At 46.6% G+C, this 18,972-nt stretch overlaps 1 protein-coding gene across 1 annotated transcript in view; it reads right to left on the reverse strand.

The window, feature by feature from the left end:
• The window catches only part of GNAS (GNAS complex locus), a 225,658-nt gene that overhangs the window by 87,123 nt on the left and 119,563 nt on the right, over positions 1-18,972 (reverse strand). The gene's annotated exons all lie outside the window — the stretch shown is intronic.

An 18,972-nucleotide genomic window follows, 5' to 3' on the forward strand; every position in this document is an offset into this window, starting at 1 on the left:
ATTGACACCCAGCACAGTAATGCACAGACTTCTGATGCCTCCTTCTAACAAGTGAAAAATATACAGCCTCCCCCCACATAGTATAAATTGAGCAGTATGCAGTTAGTGGCTAGACAATGTTTAGGTCGACCACTAATATCTGACAATGACTAGGTTGACACCTAAAAAAGGTTGACATACCTTAGGGCGACACAAGCTTATGAATCGACATAGGTAAGTTTGACAGTCACATGTAACATTGACAGTAACATGCAACAAGCACAGCGTGCAAAGAGGTACATGTATACTGTGTCCATGTCAACATACAATGACAGACACCAAAAAATCATGAAAACCTCACGTCGTCCATAAACTTGTGTTGACCTTTTGGCAGTGTTGACCTAGTCACTGTATACCTTTAGTGGGGCAAATATATTTCCATGCTCTGCAGTTACTAATGTGACAGACTGAACCAAAGGGTTAATGACTGTCATACAGCTACAGGAACATATTGGCAGCTCAATTAAAAGCGTAATTTAGTAACAGATAAATGAGAGCCCAGGAGACTAGAACTGGCAGGTAAATGGGTTTGGAGGGAATTGCAAGCACAGTCCCAAATGTATTGTGTAACCAGCAGGTGTTTCATTCCAACCCCAAAGGATACTTGCCACTTAAAGTCCTGGGATTCCCTCACACTAATGTGAGAAGGCTTTTTGGTTTCCCTTGGTGCTGCACACAATTCAGAGCAAATGTTCTTATACACTGTTTATATATAATTAATTAAAAGTGTTATGTCCTATCACAATGAACAGGGAATTCTGCAAGTTATCGAGATGTATATAGTATTGTATTGTTTCACAGTACTCAGATAAAATATATTACAAAAATGCAAAACGCAGCTTTTGCAGTGTTATAATAAAGCTTATTCCTGATAGCTGGCTGGTACATTTGTGAATGATTTAGGGTTCTTTATTTAAATTAAGGATTATTTTGAGGTTTCTTTGTTTTAAAAAACAATTTTTTTTCAGATGGGATATGGGCAACCTATCAGGTTCTGATAGGTTGCCCATAGCAACATCCCATGTGAAATAGAACCCATGTGAAAAAGATTTTAACTACATAAGATTTGGATTAGATTAAACTATGTAATTTAAATATGTAAAGTAAATATCGCATGTGATTCCCTACACTGGGTACAATTTAAACTAGACACAATGCAATGTCCTGCATATACGATTTTTCCTTGTGATATGCACGGGAGCAAGGCAAAATAAACACGGTGCGATTTGAACTAGATGCAATGCGATTTGAAATAAAAAGTTTGCACCGTGTGTGGGCACTACAATAGACAGTATAAAAAAATAAAAAAAAATCTGTAAAATGTATCACATAAATATCAATATGGAAATAAGATATAATATGTACAGGTCAATTTAAAAAATAAACACATGCTGTAATTTATTTAAAAATGCCCATTAATCATCAGACTAATAAAATACTGTTTGTTATACAATAATAAAGTAATAATGGTTAGTCCCAAAGTAGGTGCTTTAACCCCTTGAGTGCTGGGTTTTCCTGGGGCAGGACAAACCTACCAGGACAGATTTGTCCTGCCCCAGGAAAACCCAGCACTCAAGCTGCAGAAACTACTTTCTGAAGGTAGTGCTGCTGTGAGAAATAGCAGCAGCGGCGCCCCCTGGGAATGCCCAGTGTTTCATGGGCGTTCCCATGGTAATCACCCGGTGGTGCAGGCAGCTGACGTCCTCACACAGGGCACCCGCAGATTAGAAGAAGGGGGGTATATTTGAGATTGTGTGTCTCAGAGTAGAACGGGCGCCTAGTGGGGTGCTAAATCAAGCTGCTCCAACTGAAGGGGTGTCACCCTCTTAAGGTGTGTAAACAAGAAAAATAAATAAATAGGTGGAGCGCTAAGCGGATCAATTGAATATTACAATATGATTTTTATTTAAAAAAAAAATGTAAATGATAAATAAGCTTTAAAATTATTACATGTGTAGCAATGGATTTAAATAGACAATGAAGATGTATACTTAATAGTGCTGGAGTCCTGCTGAAACTTACTCCTGTGGAAATGGTGTGCTCATTTATCCACTGGGTTTGAAGCCATAAGCTGTTATGAAAAGTCACATACCATGCCGGATATTGAGATAACGCTGGGGGATGGATCTTGTTCTCAATTGATAGAGATGTCCTCACGATTTATGCGATATTTGTAATCCACAATGGGCTGATGGCAATGTCCCATATGGCAATGGAAAGTCCGGGTGGCTTCCAAAAACATGGATGAGCAAGGAGTAATTTGTGGTTTTAAGTCCAGAACAACCTTCAAAGTCCAAACTGTTAAAAGATGCAAGTGCTGCCTCGATAGAGGTGTCTCTGATCTGCGAGCTCTGAAGAAATCATTCGATCATCGAATGATTTGTCCCCACCTGCGAATGGATAATTATGTAAATCATCCATTCTCAGGTGTGTGGCCATTTGCGGGGGATTGCGCATTCCAGGGGGGGGGGCAGCCGTCACTGCGGGTGGCATCTGGTGAATTCGCAAGGCTGCAAAATTCGCAGCCTTGTGAGTCAACCAGAATAAGGTCCTCAGTGTGCATGCACTGAGCGTTTTTCAGGCCAGCGATTAACCCCATAATCCTTATACACACACCCAGTGTGTATGGACCTTTATTCTGACTTTACCATTTACAAAGGGCCCATATTTTATCTCTGGGCACCAATTATCCTAAAGCCCCATACACAATAGACAGGCGATTATAATTTAAACAAAAATAAAACGTTTAATGTGTAAACTCAAAAGTTTTAAAGATGCATGCCCAGCATTCTTCTCCATGACCCTGGTGCAATGGTTATTCAATATTTATTTAGGTACTTGTGTATTATAGCGGCGCCCCCCATGTGCATCGCGCGATGTTTTCATCGCGTCGCATGGCATGCGATGCGACGCGATTTTTGCCCCCTATGCGATGAAAGATCGTATAAGCACCATAAAGGGTGCTTTTAAGCACCCTAATGGGTGCTTACAATGTGAAATGCACCCCCACGCCACCCCCCCCCACTATAAACGTGAACCCGAAGCGTGGCGAGCCCGCGAGGGGCAGCGGTACGCGTCCTCCGACCTTTTCATACCCCCACTATCCATGTCGGCGTGGAGTTGAGAATAGAAAGTGTGGCGAGCGCAGCGAGGGGACGCGGATACCTTCACAGGTATCGGAGTCCCCTTGCGGGCTTCACAGGTATCCGCGTCCGCTCGCCACACTTTCTATTCTCAACTCCACGCCGACATGGATAGTGGGGGTATGAAAAGGTCGGAGGACACGTACCGCTGTGCTCGCCACGCTTCGGGTTCACGTTTATAGTGGGGGGGGGGGGGGGGGGTGGCGTGGGGGTGCATTTCACATTGTAAGCACCCATTAGGGTGCTTATACAATGTTGCATCGCATCGCATTGTATGCCATGTACAATGTCATACAATTTTTAAATTGTATGACATTGTACAGTATCGCGCTATATCGCATCGCATACCATCGCATGCCTTATGGTATGCGATGCGATGGGCGCCGCCAAAATACACAAGTACCTTTATTTATTTACAGTTTCTTATATAGCGCAACATATTCCGTTGCGCTTTAAAATTGGAAACAACAGTGATTAAACAAACTGGGTAGATACAAACTGACATGGAGGTAGGAGAGCCCTGCTTGCAAGCTTACAAATATTTTTAATTAATAAATGTTCTTTACTATTGAACTACTGGTCCACTAGTGTATGATGGCACTTGGTGAACAACAAACGCCAGAAATCCTTAGCATAAATGGCCTGCTGGCTCCTGTGGCCCTTTCGTTAAAAAAAATAATTATAACAAACATGTAACCAGCACTGTAGGAATCTCGGTCCCGCATCCTGGAGGCATACTGGCTCAGGCTGAGCTGAGCCATTGCCACCCATTGTATATAATATACACACAGCCTATTGGCTGCTGTGTATAGAATGGGCATGCAAGGGCAGGGACAGCTGAGCCGAGTGTCATCACACCACATGTCTAATAAGGGGAGCTGACAAAAATAATGTGCCTAGGGGCAGTCTGACCCCTAAATCCCGCCCCGGTTACCTTTATCATAAATCCTTTACTATATCACTGTGATACATAACTCAATCCTTTCCATAATTCTAATTAAGTGACTTTTTCCTTGTTAAATAAAAAGAAAATCTAAGAAGGGAATTCAAATGTTGGATGCCCCCCTCTGCACCCGTGTGCCGGCAGTATACAAATGTTACCGCTGATGGGTGGGCACACATCTTTTCACTACCCAGTGGTAGCAAACTTAAAGATGGACGGCCAAAAGGGTCTTTTATCATCGCGCCCATTTGTTTGGTCGGGTTTAGGTGCTTTGCTCACCTAAACCCGATCTTAATCAGCACGCTATCCATAATAAATATACCATTTGAATATTACCCCATGATCTCCTGTAACTTTAGACAAGAGATCAGGTCTGAGAAAACATTTGAATTCCCCCCTTAATGTTTTGCACACATGTGCTTATAAAAGCCCATTAACCCCTTCAGTGGCAATCTCGAGAATTTTTCGGGCTGTGCCTCAGTGCCCAGTCCGGCAAGCCCAGAAAATTCTCGTGATTGCCACTGTTTACAGCCGGGCGCTATGGAGTTCAATCACTGAACTCAGGCAGCTTCAGCGCTGCCCGGCTCCCTCCTCTCTGCGACTCCTCCTCCTCCCCCCTCCCCTCCGGGTTTTGTATTGAAGTCCCCGGCGCCGGCTTATAACAAGCCGGCTGCTGGGGACGCGGTGCGGGGGCGCAGGTCCGGGCAGCCGCTGATTGACAGTGCAGCGGCGCTGCCCGGACCCAGGGAGGCAGTGATGGTTTTTTTAAAGGGAGTGCTCAGTGAGGAGCGCTCCCCAAAAAAAAACACCACTGAAGGGGTTAATACTAGAACACTTGACAGTCCTAGAAACATGAATGGACCTGTACAAACATGGTTTGTTTGCTTCACTTCAATTTTGACATTGCCTTGCAGCCTTCATGATCAAGGTACAATGGCGTTCTGTGGTATTGCTCATGAGCTACAGTACACTGTGCTGTAAGAAAGTTTTGTTCGCATTAACTCAATTCTAACACTACTGAAGCAAAGACAAAGCACAAGATTTTTTCTGTACTTTAGCATTGTTTTCCAATGGCCTTACTGCATGTAAGTCTACATGCAGTAAGGCTATTGTAAAACAATGTTTTACAAATGAATAACAATCTTTGAAAATTATGTTCTTATTAATAGCAAAATATAATTTGAAATAAACATTTTTAAGTGGATATGTCGAATAAAAAAGGACTAACGCAATACCTGGCTACTCTTCCCAGATAAAGACCAGCAGCCTTTTTTTCCCCAAAGACTTGAAATCAGTGCCATTCACCACTTTAAGATGACAGACAGTAGAAGTGGGGTAGATTGGCATGAGGACCACTTCTGTAATTGCTTTCACTCTTTAAAGAAGTGGTTCCCAAACTGTGTGCCGGGACACTTGCAGGGGTGCCACGGGTTAGTGGTCCAAGACCAATTCAAATTATTAATGATCAAATATTTATGGACAAAACCAGTGCTGGTTACTGCCAAATCATGAAATATGTACAATCAGAAGCAAATCCTGCCCGTTACCACATAACTGAAGCTAAGAATCACATATAAACACAAGCTACTTAATTTGATATATATTGTTTTGGGCCTAGGGGTGCCGTGGAAAAATTCTGATACTCTAGGGCAGTGTTTCTCAACCTCGGTCGTCCTCAGGGAACCCCAACTGTACACGTTTTCCAGGTCACCTCACAGATACACAGGTGCACTAATTACTCACTGGCACATTTTAAAAGATCACAGGTGGAGCTAATTATTTCACCTGTGATTCTGTGTGGAGACCTGGAGAACATGCACCATTGGGGGTCCCTGAGGACCGAGGTTGAGAACCACTGCTCTAGGGTGCCGTGATTTGAAAAAGATTGGTAGGTATTTGTGTAGTTTCAAGGCGCCCGATATATCAGATGCGATATCAGCCGATATATCGGATGCGATATTGGCCGATATATTGATGCGATCCAAAGCGATTTTTGACCTGTTCATAACTCCACTATCCACTACGCATGGAGTTGATTTTATATAGTGTGGTGAGCGCAGCGAGCCCGAAGCATGGCGAGGGGACGCGGATTACTGCGCTCGCCACACTATATAAAATCAACTCCATGCATAGTGGATAGTGGGGTTATGAACAGGTCAAAAATCGCTTCGGATCGCATCGGTATATCGGCCGATATCGCATCCGATATATCAGGCTCCGTGAAACCTTAGCGGAGAGGAACTGGGAAATTGTAATGTAGCTACAAAAAAGGCCAACAAAATTCTGGCATGTATTAAGAGGGGAATGGAAACTAGGGACTCAAGGGTAATTATGCCACTATATAAAGCATTGGTGAGACCTCACCTAGAGTACGGAGTACAGTTCTGGGCCCCACACTATAAAAAGGACATCATAGAATTAGAAAAAGTCCAAAGGCGAGCAACAAAGCTTATTAGGGGAATGGAGAATTTAAGCTACGGGGAGAGATTAAGCAATTTGGGACTATTTACATTAGAAAAGAGACGTTTAAGGGGGGACATGCTCAACATGTACAAGTATATCAAGGGCCAATATAAGGAACTGTCACACACCCTATTTTCTACTAGAAAGGAATCTAGGACGCGAGGGCATGAGTATAGATCAGAAGAAAAAAGATTTCATTCAGCTAGTAGAAAGAATTTCTTTACGGTCAGAACAGTCAAACTCTGGAACTCTCTTCCCAGAGAGGTGGTAACGGCTGGCTCATTAAATGCGTTCAAGGCAAAGTTGGACAAACATTTACTGGAGAAAAACATCCATGGGTACAAATAAGAAATATAATTTGTCTGTAAAATACCAGAACCTACCAAATCAGCAATGGATATCTATACCAGGTTGAACTAGATGGACGCAAGTCTTTTTTTCAGCCTTACCTACTATGTAACTATGTAAACTACAGAAGTACCAATTTTGAACCTCTGCTTTAAAGACATTGCATAGCCTTTACTTATGCCCCTTTCCCACTGCAGCTAAAAAATGGTAAATTGCCGATTTTCAGCGCAATTTACCATTTTAAGGCTGCAGTGGGAAAGTGCCAGAGTTGAAATACCGTTTAAAACTAAATGGTATTTAACCAGTTTTTAAAGCAGAGTCCTACACGTTAAAATAACGTTTAAGAGGCAGTGGGAATGCCTCCTAAACGTTATTTAGCCTCCAGGCAGTCCCAGTGCCTGATGAGACCTAGTAGTTCTCACTATGTGCATGTGTAATGAGTGCACGTGCATAATAAAGAGCCGCTCATTACATATGCACATATGTAATGAGTGGCTCATTATTATGCACGTGCACTCATTACATATGCGCAAAGTGAGAACTACTAGTTCTTATCAGGCACTGGGACTGCCTGTACCCGCATGGACCCCCACTGCCTCCCCACTGCCCTGCATCCTCGTGCAGGTAAGTACAAGGGGAGGGGAGGTGGGGGCACAGGGCAGGTACGGGGATTAGGCACTCTTTACACTGGGGGGGGGGGGTTAGGCACACGGTTCACTGCAATGGGAATGGTACTTAAATGGTATTTAAAACGGTAATCTGCTGCAGTGGGAATGCTAATACCGTTTTAAATACCATTTAAGATTACCAGTACTTTAAACGTGTCTGCAGTGGGAAAGCAGCATTACTTTGCTACTTTCTCTTTGTGGTACAAATACAATTACTGCAGGAGGAAGTGATGTCACTGTGTGCTCCCTCTTGCATTCATTAGGGGAATAGAATATGAATAAGTTTGGGCCTGGAGGCATGTTTGGATCCTTTTTTCTTCTGCAACTAGAAAGCTTTGTCTATCACATATTGGGACTGGTTTAATTATAGGTTTATGAGCTATGGGATAATTATGTAAGATATCACTAATATATATGCAATGTTTCTTTTTTACATACATTTTTGGGGGAATTGGACAGAACAGTCATATGAATCCAGAAATTACATTGAGTTAAAAATACGGTGTTTTGTGGTAGAGAGCCTATTTTTCTGAAATTTTATACATTTTAAAGTATTATGCATAACAAATGTGTATAGGGGTATACACACGGGGCAATTTTAAGCTGTTTTCTAAGCAATCTGAGTACATTGCTTTGAAATTAAGCACGTATTACTCCATGTGTATACCCCCCCTCCCCCCCCCCCCCACACACACACACACACACACATCGCCGTTGCTTGACTAGATTTTGACTATATGTAGTCAAAATCTTGTCAAATCGCTGGCCTGTGCTAACCAGAACACTGGGTTAGCACAGATCGCCCAACATGTGTATGGCGGATCTAGCCACCAGGACGTTTAAGGGAAGTCGTCCTTCCTTAGAATGCTCAGCACAGAGGGGCATACACATCTCAACGCGTGTATGCCCCTTATGTAACGGAATATGTTCTAAAGGGGTGCACACACAGGTTGATTCTTCTAAGCGATTTTGACTACATCGTCAAAATCGCTTAGAAGGTTTGCCTGCCCCGTGTATACACAGCGTGCAATAGCGTTGCGCTGCCCTGTATCGTCACTATTGCCCAGCCAAATAGACAGTGCAGGCAAGAATATTTTTGCTACATTGTATCTGGCTGCGGCTCCCGGGGCTGGCAGGTTGTAGTTAGCCATCTATCTGACTGCTTAACTATATCTTCATAAACAAGGGGCTCAGCTGAAATCTGTGACTGAGTCCCGCGAGTACACAGAGCCTCAATGATAACACCTGACAGTTAGGAGCTGAATGGCTGGAGCACAATTTAGCATATGCAAAGAGTTTTACCATCCACAACGATTTTTAACACTCGTTTATAAATGACCCTTGACGTTCCGGCTCAGTCAAATCTGGCTGCAGTCAAATCTGGCAAAGTTTGAATGATATATAAGTCTGATAAATACTCATCTATTACATGGCATCCTAGGGCCTTATTCACCATGGATCACTAATCACTGCTGCAGATGCATATGAATTGTAAACACAATGGGGATGGATCTTGACTGACAGGAATGCAGAGTTTTTCACAATTAAAACTGGTCTTGTCTGTGAATGTGGACCAGGAGGATTTGCTGGGCCACTTCTTGATAACTTAGGACAGAACTGGTCAGGCTTTATGTAAGGTCTACTCATTAACTAGGATAGGCTGTTGGCAGAGGAGTGGCGTTCTGGATATATGGTCAGCTATAAGCGAGTCCGATACACTGGGGCATATTCAAGATGGGCGGCAAGCTATACAGCGAGCAGTGCCGATAGCTCGCCGTCATGCCATGCCCTTCACTCGCCGTTTCCACCTTGCTTGTTCCTTTCAGAGAGGTGGAAACGTGGCCATCAAAATGACAGGGCTTGCCACAAAATGCAGCAGCATTTGTGGTGCACCTTGCCGTTTAAGAAAATCCTCACCGTCCTCTGACGTCGAGGATTTTGCTGAAACATTGAATACGGCGAGTGACAGACAAGGGAATTTGACGACGAGGATAGTATAATGGAATAGTTCAGTGTAGTTGATGGAAATGCTTAAATAGGCTGAACCAGCACAATAGGATATGCTGTAGGTATGAGGTGAAATCAGCTCTTCAGGATCACTGGGATTGGCTATACATTTCTTCCCCTTTCACATTACAGCTAAAACACGGTAAATTGCTGATTTTTAAGGGGTTTAAAACGTTTTTAGCTGTAATGTGAAAGGTCCAGAGTGAATTTACCGTTTTTAGAATACCTGTAATCCAAAACAGGTTAAAAGCAGTGTCCTACCCGTTTCAGAGCCAAGCCATTTGTAGTGTGAATGGCTCTGAAACGGTATTTACAAGTCATGAGCAGGTCACAGAGGGTGATAGGCTATCTCCCTTGTGATCTCACCAGGCACAGGCAGGAAGTAAAAGCAGAGAGAGACTTTTTTAACCCAATGCATACTGTGCAGGTGTTGGGATCATTTGGTCAACAGTCCTTAGGTCGACACTGTTGGGTCGACAGGTGTCTAGGTCAACATGGCATAAGGTCGACACGATACCTTTAAAAAAGTTATCAGGGGACAACGAAATGCGTTAAAAGCACTCCTGTTGACTGAGCTGCACTTTACCCGACTTGGACCAGCTTCCATTCTCACTCCATTTCCCCCCTTCAGTCCATGTAGCATACTTGGATCCGACTAATTGGGTAACCACCACCTGTCTATTCCTGGGAGAACAACCAAAGCTCTTTTCCATTTGGAATACAATACACAAGCTACCTCACCCAGTCAGATTTATGGACACCCTTCAACTGCATTGGACCCCACTTTTGGATTGAACCTTTTGGGGACTGACTGTCCCTCAATGGAAGCATTATAGGAGCAAGCGGGACTGGTAAAAGTATACCATTCACTTAACTCCTCAGGTCCGTAGCTCACCCAAATACATCAAAGCTGCTCAGTGCATTTTAAATTTATTGTACGGTTTAATCTCGAGACACAATGGGTGACATTCTATGTGTAGCGGTAAAAACCGCATGATTTTTACCACACCTAATCGCACTTTTGAAAATCGCAAGATTGGGCCGTTTTTCGCATATTTAATGAGATGCGAAAACGGGCCAAATAGTGCGACTAGGTGCTATTTGATGCGATTTCTTTAGTCCTGAAAATGTGCGATTTTCAGGTCTGAAAATCGCACATTTGCAGGAAATCGCAATTTAAAAAAAAAAAAACAACTGCGCGGGGTCCCCCGCCAGAGCATAACCAGCCCCGGGCTCATTGAGCCGGTGCTGGTGACATAAAATCACGGTCCCCGACAAATAGGGGTCCCCTTGATTTAATGAAACCAGCACCAGGCTCATGGTCCGGCGCTGTTTCCCAAAATACGGGGGACAAAATGACTAGGGGTCCCCCGCATTTCAAGAACCAGACCCAACCAGCCAGCAGGGTAATGCCACAGCCGGGGGACACTTATTATATAAGGTCCCGCGGCCAAAGCATTATCCCCCTGGCTGGTCAGCATGGGCAGGGGTCCTGGGGAAGTGGGGACCCCCCCAAAGAAGGGGTCCCCCCCCTCCAGGACTTACCAGCCCATGCTGAAAGTCCGGGGCTGTCCCCGATGCCCCTGGGCGGTGGGCATCGGGCTGATGAAAAGTGTAAAAAAAAAAAGAATAAAAACTATTGTCTTATACTGTAGAACTATGAGTCCCAGCAAGCCTACCCCGCATGCTGGGACTTGGAGAACCACAAGTCCCAGCATGCGGGGCATTAAAGGGCCCGCTGGCACTTGTAGTTCCACAGTACAAGAAATAGTTAAATAAAACACACACTGACACCCAGAAAAATAAACGTTTAATACATCCACAGCCCACACATACTGATACTTACCTACCTTGAGCCCTTGGGTCGGTCCCTGGATCCGGGGTCCTGGCTCCAGGGCTGAAGAGTCCGGTTCCGGGCCTTGGTCCTGGTTTCGGGGCTCCAGGGCTGAAGAGTCCGGTTCCGGGGCCTTGGTCCTGGTTCCGGGGCTGGTCCGGGGCTCCTGGGCTGAAGATTCCGGGGTCCTGGATCCGTAGTAATCCAAAGGGGTACCTGAGGAAGGAAATCCTACTCACCTGGTCCCCGGCGAGGACCCCAGCATCTTCAGCTCCAGATGCGCTGCTCCCGGCTGGTACCCGCTCACAGACTGGAGAGACGCAGAGATTTTTATCTTCCGCACCTCTCCTCCGGATGATTCTATTGGCCTCCTAGCGGCCAATCTGGAGCCGACTTTCTCGGCTCCTGATTGGCCGCTAGGCGGCCAATAGAATCAGTCTGAGAAGAGGCGCGGAAGATGAAAATCTCTGCGTCTCTCCAGTCAGTGAGCGGGTACCAGCCGGGAGCAGCGCGTCTGGAGCTGAAGATGCCGGGGACCAGGTGAGTAGGATTTCCTTCCTCAGGTACCCCTTTGGATTACTACGGATCCAGGACCCCGAAATCTTCAGCCCCGGAACCAGGACCAAGGCCCCGGAACCGGACTCTTCAGCCCTGGAGCCCCGGAACCAGGACCAAGGCCCCGGAACCGGACTCTTCAGCCCTGGAGCCAGGACCCCGGATCCAGGGACCGACCCAAGGGCTCAAGGTAGGTAAGTATCAGTATGTGTGGGCTGTGGATGTATTAAACGTTTATTTTTCTGGGTGTCAGTGTGTGTTTTATTTAACTATTTCTTGTACTGTGGAACTACAAGTGCCAGCGGGCCCTTTAATGCCCCGCATGCTGGGACTTGTGGTTCTCCAAGTCCCAGCATGCGGGGTAGGCTTGCTGGGACTCATAGTTCTACAGTATAAGACAATAGTTTTTATTCTTTTTTTTTTTTACACTTTTCATCAGCCCGATGCCCACCGCCCTGGGGCATCGGGGACAGCCCCGGACTTTCAGCATGGGCTGGTAAGTCCTGGAGGGGGGGGACCCCTTCTTTGGGGGGGTCCCCACTTCCCCAGGACCCCTGCCCATGCTGACCAGCCAGGGGGATAATGCTTTGGCCGCGGGACCTTATATAATAAGTGTCCCCCGGCTGTGGCATTACCCTGCTGGCTGGTTGGGTCTGGTGCTGGTTCTTGAAATGCGGGGGGACCCCTAGTCATTTTGTCCCCTGTATTTTGGGAACCAGCGCCGGACCCTGAGCCTGGTGCTGGTTTCATTAAATCAAGGGGACCCCTATTTGTCGGGGACCGTGATTTTATGTCACCAGCACCGGCTCAATGAGCCCGGGGCTGGTTATGCTCTGGCGGGGGACCCCGCATAGTTTTTTTTTTTTTAAACTGTTTAACCCTTTTTTTCCCACCAGAACCCTGCACAGATCTCAATGATCTGTGCAGGGTTCTGGCTAATTCGCCCATCAGAACCTGGTCTGATTTTTGGGCGAATTTTAGACACATTTATACAAATCGCATACCATTAAATATGCGATTTGTATACTTTTCAATGTGAAAACAGCTGGATGCGATGTGCTGCGAGAAACAGCCATCGCATTTCCAGAATGTCCAATTTGTTGGCCAAAATCGCACTTTTTTCACATTTTCGCAGCTCATTAAATATGCGAAAATGGAAAAACATGCGATTTTGGCCGTTTTTTGCGAAAAAAAATCTAAAAAAATTCACAAAAAATTCAAAAAAAAAATAAAAATCTCACTCCATAGAATGTCACCCTACATTCTCATATTCCTTTACAGTATATAAATTTTAGTAATTTTTTTACTTTTATTCTTTTTTTCTTATTTTTTTTTTTGTTTAAAGTATCGATTTACTTCATGTTTTGTGCTTCATTATTATTATTATTGATAAATTAACTTTTACCTTTGTGATACCCAATTGATCTAACTAGTCATTTTATATAAATTTTTATATAGCGCTTCACATACCATTCTTTCTTTTCCTTACAGAAGGTCGACATGAGTCTAGGTCAGTGGTTCCCAACCTGTGGTGCGCGGCGGCCCGGCCAGTAATGGCGGCCGCGGCAGTCAGACAGGTTGCTGGAGGGGAGGAGAGTGCATTGCGCATCTTTCCTACCCCTCAGTGTGCTTCCCTGTGACTGGCCGCCTGTCCGCCAATCAGAGCTTGCGGGCCGGCAGCCAATCAGGAGCCGGCCCGCGAACTTTGATTGGCGGGCAGCCCAGTCACAGTGAAGGGAAGGAGGGATACGCAGTGTGCTGTACTCTCCTTCCCTGAGAGCAGCAGCGGCGGCAGCTACATGGCAGGGGGACACTGGACTGTCCTCTCCCCAGGGCCGGTGCAAGGCACCGGATCGCCCCAGGCAAGTCAGGGTGGGGGCGCCCCGGTGCCAGGGGGGGGCGGTGGTAGGTGGGGTACCTGTGTAAAAAACTTGCGGCGCCGGCGTCCCTGCAGTGCTGGAGCGGGCAGGGACACGTGCCACGGGAGTACATGCGGCGCTGTCATTGTGTATAAAGCTGGCGGCGGCCGGCGGGGTCCCTGCAGTGAATAGAAAATAACTAGCACTTCCTGCGCCGCCGCGCGCATAGCGCTAGTTATTTACTATTCACTGCAGGGACCCCACCGGCCGCCGCCAGCTTTGTACACAATGACAGCGCCGCAGGTACCCCCACGGCACGGACACCCCTGCCCGCTCCAGCACTGCATGGACGCCGGCGCCGCAAGTTTTTTACACAGTTCGCTAACCCTCCATGCTGGGGATGAGGGGCGAACTGCCGCCCTCCAGGTACCGGCGCCCTAGGCAAATGCCTAGTGGTGGCGCCGGCCCTGCCTCTCCCCAGCAGCAGCACAAATGGTGAGTGTGCTGCTGCTGGGAAATACTATGGGGGCATTGCTGGCACTGTGTGGGCATACCATATTGCTGGCACTGTGGGGGCATTGCTGGCACTGTAGGGCATACTTGTTACTGGCACTGTGGGGCATTGCTGGCACTGTGGGGCATACTTGTTACTGGCACTGTGGGGCATTGCTGGCACTGTGGGGCATACTTGTTGCTGGCACTGTGGGGCATACTTGTTGCTGGCACTGTGGGGCATTGCTGGCACTGTGGGGCATACTTGTTGCTGACACTATGGGGGCATACTTGTTGCTGGCACTGTAGGGGCATTGTTGGCACTGTGGGCGCATACCCAGTACCATGGGGGTCATACCTGGCACCGTGGTGGCATTCCCATTTCTGGCACTGTGGGGGCATACCTGGCACCATTGGAGCATATGTGTATCTGGCACTTTTGGGGGCATATGTGTATCTGGCACTATTGGAAGGCTAACGTGATCCGTTGGAATGTCTGTTGCTTCAGTAATAGAGATTTGACAGTGTTCTGTTATTTTATATGCTGTCCGCAGAATGGGCTGAGCTTATATTGTGGTCAAGTGGTTGCACTTTTTTTTTTTCTCGTCATTGCCAGTATGACTTGCCCCTGTTAAGCCACACCCTTCAAATGAGACCACACCCCTTTTAGGCCACGCCCCTAAAAATTTTACGAGGGGGTACTCATAAATGAAAAGCCTAATCAAGGGGTACGGGAGACAAGAAAGGTTGGGAACCATAGGCGAATCTAGGGGGTGGTCCGGGGGTGCACAGGACCACCCATTAGCCCATTTTGTAGCTGAGGGACGGGGCTTTCCAACAAGCCCAGCCCCGTGTCTCTAGCCCCCTGGGAACCGGAGAAACGGCCAGGCAAAGCTGGAATGTTTTCCCTATAGGATAACATGGGACCCGCTAATTCCGACCCCCACCCAGTTCAACGGCTGCCAGTTCCCCCTTTGGCATCACTGAAGCTTGAGGTTGATCTCAGTCGAACCCAAATCGCTGGGCCTTCAATCTGATACCAGGCTGGATCTATATGGGTTAATTGGTTCCATGGATATTGAGGTTAAACCGATTTTTTTATTTCTTAAACGTAATTTCATGACTGTTTATGTTCTTTGAGGGCAGATTTCTCTGGAACCAAACAGCCCAGTTTCATGGGACCAAAATCATTCGAAGCCAACTCAAAAGTTCTTCAATATGATACTGGTCTCATGTAAATGGGTCAGTTGGTTCCGAAGATATAGCTGGTTGGTTAAAAGGGGGTAGGGAGAGGGGAGTGGTTGTCTCTCCCCCTCACACCAGAAAATGCAGGGACTAGGCTGGTGTATAAGGGGTCAGCCTGGGAATGTCCCTGCATGATCCTGGGACCATATTCCCGGGTAAATCCCTGCATTTTCTGTTATGAAAGGGGTATTATTTCAAACAGCCATGACCTGCAGTGCTCTGAATACAGCCGCCCTTAATCATGTGGTGCCGGCGCCCGGCGTGCTCCCCCGATGTCACGCACAACAACAGGGCGCACAATATTTCAAATGTCCACTCCGCTAGAGGGGACACCAGGAGGGAAGTGGGAGCGTGCTCTGCGCTGCGCTCTGCTCCTCTCCCCATAGAAGCAGCTGCACCGCTCTCCATCTCTCCCTGCAGCAGCAGCGAAGGCTCATATAAAAATTTACAGTAAGTGGCACTTTTGGGGGCATTGCTTAAGGGACGCTACAAGTGGCGGTATGTGGGGGCATTACGCATAATGTGTGGCTTCATGTGTAAGGGGCATTATGTGTGCAGCATCATGTGTAATGGGTACTATGGTGCACGGCATCATGTGTAATGGGTACTATGGTGTGCGGCATCATGTGTAATGGGTACTATGGTGTGCGGCATCATGTGTAATGGGTACTATGGTGTGCGGCATCATGTGTAATGGGTACTATGAACCCCCTAGCAATGAGCATGTAGGTAAGCAGCACTTATGTGGCAAATATGTAATGGGCATTACGGTTTGTTATATAGTATGTAATGGGCATCATGATGTGTGGCACAATGTGTAATTGGCATTACGGCGTGTGGCTTTATGTGTAATGGGTATTACGGAGTTTGCTCAAATGTGTAATGGGCATTACTGTGTATGGTCTAACGTGTAATACCACACCCCTTTTTGTGATGCCACGCCTCCTTCCCATGAGGCCATGCCCCTTTTTGTCGCGGCTACGCCGCGCAAAGGTCCCTCTTCTATTACGTCTAGATCTGGGACCACCCATTACCATAATTCTAGATTCGCCTATGTTGGGAACCACTGGTCTAGGTCAACATGGCAGGAGGTCGACAGGGGACAAGGTCGACAGGTGTCTATGTCGACGTGGGGTTTTTCCCTGTGTTTTTTTAACCGAATGTTGATACAGTTGACATGGACACTGTTTTAAGTGCACCGCGTCCCCTCAAATGGCTCTTGCCATGCTTTGGGCACAGTGTTTTTTATTCTCCCACCATGCCCTGGTGGATGGTAGGGCATGAAATACTGTCTGTCGGCACATGTCAGCTCAAAAAACTGTGAAAAACCCCATTTCGACCATTCTAAACAGCAGTCACGACTTTGGGGTTTGTAACCTGGATCATAACAGTCTGGAAAGCAATATTAATTATTGAAATGTTGATGTGATGTACAGTAATATTTATTTTATTATGTATTGTAATTTGCATGTACGTTGTTTGCTTAACAAAGCAAGTACTGAATGCATTGGCAAACAAAAGTTACCTTCCATGTATACGGATGCCAATAAATTTGACTCTGAATGGAATTCCCCATCTCTCCGGTCATTGGGGGTTATTCTGATTTACTCAGAATACTCTCTCTGCACATGTTGGGGGAAATTTACTAAAGAAAATTTGTAAAAAAATAGGTGTATTTGTATCCAGAAATAAACTTATTTTTGACATTTACTATCCCAAAAATACGTCAATTCGTAGTCGTATTGATGAGCTATCAATACGAATTGACGTATTTTCGGGATAGTAAATGTCAAAAATAAGTGTATTTCTGGATACAAATACACCTATTTTTTTACAAATGTCATTTAGTAAATTTCCCCCGTTATATCAGCCCCATCTGCAGTGCACATGGTATTGTCCATGAGAGAGTGATTGTGCCTTTTGCGAGTGAATCAGAATAACCCCAATTGTCCTTGTTTTATTCGAAAGTTTCTATTTGTTCTACATGAACTGGGTAGAGGTGACTCTGGCAAAAAATAAAATAAAAAAAATAGTCTAAAGGTGGAGCGATTTAGAGAGCGTTATATCTCCACACTTTCCACTGAGATGAGACGTCAAAGTCATCACTGTCTACAGACTAACTCCTTATACCTATTACACATGATAGATATGATCTGCCTATTGCTCTTGGCTCCCATTGCCACTAAGTGGTGGGTACTGTAGGGTTTCGGGGACAGGGGGAGATAGAATTTGCTTTTTAGTTTTTTCTTTATTAGTGTAGTCATTTTCCTATTTAACATCTTGACTTTTTCATTTTGTTTAACTATTTGCTTCAACATTTTGCTATCCGAATATAACACCTATGTAATAGCCCTTTTACACCGCCACAAAAACACAGGTCATCAGCGGGTCAGACACGGTGTAAATGGGTCAGGCCATGTCCCTTTACACTGTCAGGACCTGGGTAGAACACAGCTAGGACCTAGGTAGAGGGTTAGTGTTCCCGCTAGGCTGTTTTAGCGGGGCGCTGCGCCCTGCCCAATTTTTCAAGGGCAAAATGCGCCCTGCCCCTCTGGCAGCGCCCCGCTAAAACAGCCTGCCTCCTCCTCTTATCGTGATATCGGGAAAGCCCGGCGCTGCAGTATATAGCAGTGCCCGGCGCTTCCCCGGCAGCGGAAAGCCTTCGGTGCGTCCGGGACTGCCCCCTTCAATGACGATGCTGGCCGGGCCCGCCCTTTTCCTGACGACGGCAGCCGGGCCCGCCCCTTTTCATCATGATGCGGCCCGGGCCCGCCCCTTTTCGTCACAACGCGGCCCGGGCCCGCCCCTTTTGTGACATAGGCGGCACGGGACCGCCCAGAACAGTGACGACGGCGGGCCCGGTCTGCCCCCTTGACGATGCCCCCCCGTGCAGCGGCGCCCTGCCTGCCCCGGTTCCTAGAAGGAACACTAGAGGGTGGTGGAAACGGGTACGCCGGGTCATCCGATCCGGCTCCCATTTACATGAATGGAGGACGTCCAACCTGTGGACCACAGCGTCCGCAGGTTGGGCGGGGGGGCACACACAGCCTCCGCTGCTGTCTGCTATACTCTGAAGACAGCAGCGGAAGAGGTGACTGGATGCCTGTGCGCAGGGCTGGGGGGTGCATGCACAGCAGTTCGGGTCCCGGCGGCGATTGGAGATGACGTCATCTCCAAGTGGCGGCTGGGGGATGCCGCGGTGTAAAAGGGAGCAAACGCAGGGTCGCACCCGGCTTGAAGCGGGGATCAAAAACCCAGGTGCGACCCTGCGTTTTTGGTGTAAAAGGGGTATAAGGCAATCTATCTTTCATGAGAATGATTTGGGTTGTTATTTATACTGCTCAAGTATACATTTTTATGTTTCAACTGTATAGTA

Source organism: Crinia signifera, chromosome 6 (assembly GCF_055691185.1).
Source record: "Crinia signifera chromosome 6, ASM5569118v1, whole genome shotgun sequence".
In the NCBI taxonomy this organism is placed as follows: domain Eukaryota; kingdom Metazoa; phylum Chordata; class Amphibia; order Anura; family Myobatrachidae; genus Crinia; species Crinia signifera.